Source organism: Pteropus vampyrus, unplaced genomic scaffold (assembly GCF_000151845.1).
Source record: "Pteropus vampyrus isolate Shadow unplaced genomic scaffold, Pvam_2.0 Scaffold61, whole genome shotgun sequence".
Taxonomy (NCBI): Eukaryota; Metazoa; Chordata; class Mammalia; order Chiroptera; family Pteropodidae; genus Pteropus; species Pteropus vampyrus.
The window spans coordinates 1947906-1951331 of NW_011888842.1; positions in this window are offsets into that span (position 1 = coordinate 1947906).

The window sequence follows — 3426 nt, forward strand, 5'->3', positions numbered from 1 at the left end:
TCCTTATGCAGTGAATCCTCATTCATATGTCACGGGAGATCCCTGAGGCCATAGGACATCAAAATGTAATATTTGGTAGTGGTAGTTGAAGGAAGTTTTGTTGCAGTTGTATGACTCTCTGGTGTAACCTTAGAACGTTGCAGCTGGCGTACTGAAGTCATCGTCAAAGGTCTTTGACAAATGCTATGTGGCTTTCCTAGGAACAATCACCTCATTGATTCTTTTCTTGGAAGACCACTGGCAGGAAAAATCAAAGTGAGGATTGTTAAGATTTTACTGATGCTTGTTCTGTTCAGCGTGGGCACTGTAACTCGGCCACTAGACTGTGTGCCTCTGGGACACAGGTTTTGGAGCTTATTCATCTTGATAGTTCCCACCTTCGGCGTATTGTTTGTGGGTTGCCTTTAACCCTGTTCTCCATGCCTGACAGCCAGCCATCTGAGACTCAGTTTGGGAAGACAAGGGAGGCTGGGGCACATATGGCCTTGCAGAGAAGACAATGTGGAAATTAATCTTCGAAAGAGGACAGAAGTTGATGGGCAAAGAGGAAGCGAAGATAGTCATTTCAGGAAGAAAAACCAGTGCGTAGAAATGCACTGAAGATGAAAGCGAGAGCACTGCACGTTTATACCTGCACGTGAAATATGGATGGGGAGTTAGTGGGAAGGACCAGGAGATAATACTAAGGAGCTTGCTGAGAACTGCTTCCTGAAAGAGTCCTTTAAGGTAGCAAAGAAATTTAGACTTTATCCTGAACACAAGGGGCAGCCACTGAAGGGTTTTAAGGTGAAGTTCAGATTTGCTTGTATACGGCAAAGACTATATAAGAAGAGTGAAATAAAGGTTGAAAATAAAGGTACTAAATATCCCTAATAGGAACAGAAATATCACAGAAGTGATCTCATTATACACTTAAGAAATCACACTTGACCTCAGTAGTCAGCTAGGAAATGCAAAATAAAACACAAGTTTAAGACATTAAAAACATCTGCTGATGAATGTGTGTATACAGTGTTGGTAAAATCACTACAGATTTTTGGTTAAGTTATTTGGTAGCATTTATAAACATTTCAAACTTTCAGAACCTTTTGAGTGACAGTCCCCAAACTAGCCATCTGTCTAACAGAGTTAAAAGCCTAGTATGCAAAGATGTACATATGATATTCACTATGGCATTGCTTATAAAAAGCCAAACAGAACAAAAAATTAGAGAGGAATAACCTCTGTTGGTTAGTCTTCTTTTCACCTTTCTAGATCCCTTCTCAGCCTCTACTGACTACATCACATGGGCTCTCGGCCCTCTTGTTTTCGGCAATCACCAGAGATGGAGGAGAGAGAGGAAGTGTTTCGTACCCCTGACATCATCCCTGCTCCCTGCAGGTGTTGGTCTTGACAGTGATCATTATTTTTCTGCTATAGCCATGACTTTATGATAGACATCTCTCTCCCACAGCCATAGCTCTGACCAGGTTCCAGCAACTATCCTCTGTCTCTTTCCCCTTCAGGCCTCAGGGTGTAATGCCTTCTCTCCCTAAATCTTTGCTTCATTCAACTCTCTTTAATTCACTTTTTGAGTATGCCAAGTGCTCCCTGCTACAGCACAACTGAGGAGTAGAGGATGAATTGGAGACAGTCAAATAGAATAAGACAGGTAGGTTGGTCCAAATAGGATTCTTATGTGACATGAGGAAGAGATTGAGGACACATTCTAGTATTACTTAAGACAATAGTGTGTGTAACAAAGTCAACCTGTTTCTCGGGCACTCCCAGAGATTATCCCCTGGCTGTTCTTTAGGACACTGGTTTCAGGGAAGAAGGATCAAAAGGAATGAGAGGGGTTGTCCTGTTGATGAGAAACTTTCAAGGGGACTTAACTTTCCTTAAACTTGCCTTGCCTTTGGCTCCAGGAATATTTGTTAATGATTTAAAAATTCTGGAGATCGTAGAGGCATTAGAGAGAGCTCAAGGGTTAAGCATTCAGGATCTGGCAGCCAGCTGGACTTCCTGAACCACATCCTGATTTCTCATTGTTTGGCTATTCAATCCCAGCCAGCTACTTAATCTCCCTATGCCTCAGTTTCCTCATTTTTTAAATGGGAATACTATTAGTATTTCTCTGATTTGGTAGTTATGGGGGGGCAAATGAATTACTGCAAATAAAAATCTTAGAACCATGCCTGGCACATGGTAGAGACTTAATAAATATGAGAAGTCACAATTATCCACTCATCCCTGGCCATGGTAGGCCAAGTAGGTCCAGAGTCCAGCTGCAAAGATAAAGAAGAGCAAGTGAAAATGACAATGACCTCATTCTGCTTCTTTGTCTATGCCTGTGGTGGTTTGGAACCTACAACCATTTAGAAAGAGAACATGTGGAAACCATTACCCACACAGTTTCATTTCCTTTTTTGATAGGGTTACTACACTGATGGATTGGGGGTGTCTTTGGAAGCAGAGAAGCTTGATTTTTAAAAGGCATTTGCCAGGGTTCTCCCCTGGCCCAGTTCAAATATATTCCTTTCCGGAAAGCTCCTAGAGCACCTGTCATGGGGTTATCCTCTCTCTACCTTGTATATCGTAAGCTTTTTTGCAACAGAGAGGTCAATTTATCCTTTGTCATGGTCATTTATGTGTGTATATGACATCTCCGTAGACTGGGAACTGCTAGAGGTCAGTGCCAACAGTGTTATATAGTGGGCAGATAGCAGAGGCTGGCACAGGCAGCCTAGGCTTTTAAATAAGACCTACATGAGTTTAAATACTGGTTCTGCCTCTTACTGATGGTGTGTTCTTGAATGAGTTACTTCGTCTGAGTTTCAATTCCTTCATCTGTGAACCTAAGCTAGTAATATCTTTCTTATTATAATAGCCAAGATTTACTGACTAATACTCTGTTTCAAGTAATGCCTCACATGACTCCATGAGAAAGGTATTACCAGGTATATAATACAATATTATAACTGGAAGTCTGTACCCTTTGACCAGTATCTCCCCACTTTTCTCGCCCCCAACCCCTGGTAGCCACCACTCTACTCTTTTAGTTTTCATGAGTTTGGCTTTTTAGATTCTACATTTAAGTAATATGACCCAGTATTTGTCTTTGTCTGACTTATTTCACTTGTTTCATCCAAGTTGTTGCAAATGGCTGAATAATATTCCATTCATCCATTCATTCAGCGATGGATTCTTAGGTTGTTTCCATATCTAGGCTCCTATGAATAATGCTGCAATAAACATGGGAGAGCAGGTATCTCTTTGAGACTCTATTTTAATTTCCTTTGGACATATACCCAGAAGTAGGATACTGGATCATATGGTAGTTCTATCTTTAATTTTTTGAGAAATCTCCATTCTGTTTTCCATCACAATTTACGTTCCCATCAACAGTGTACAAGGGTTCCTTTTTTTATCTGTTGATGTATCGAT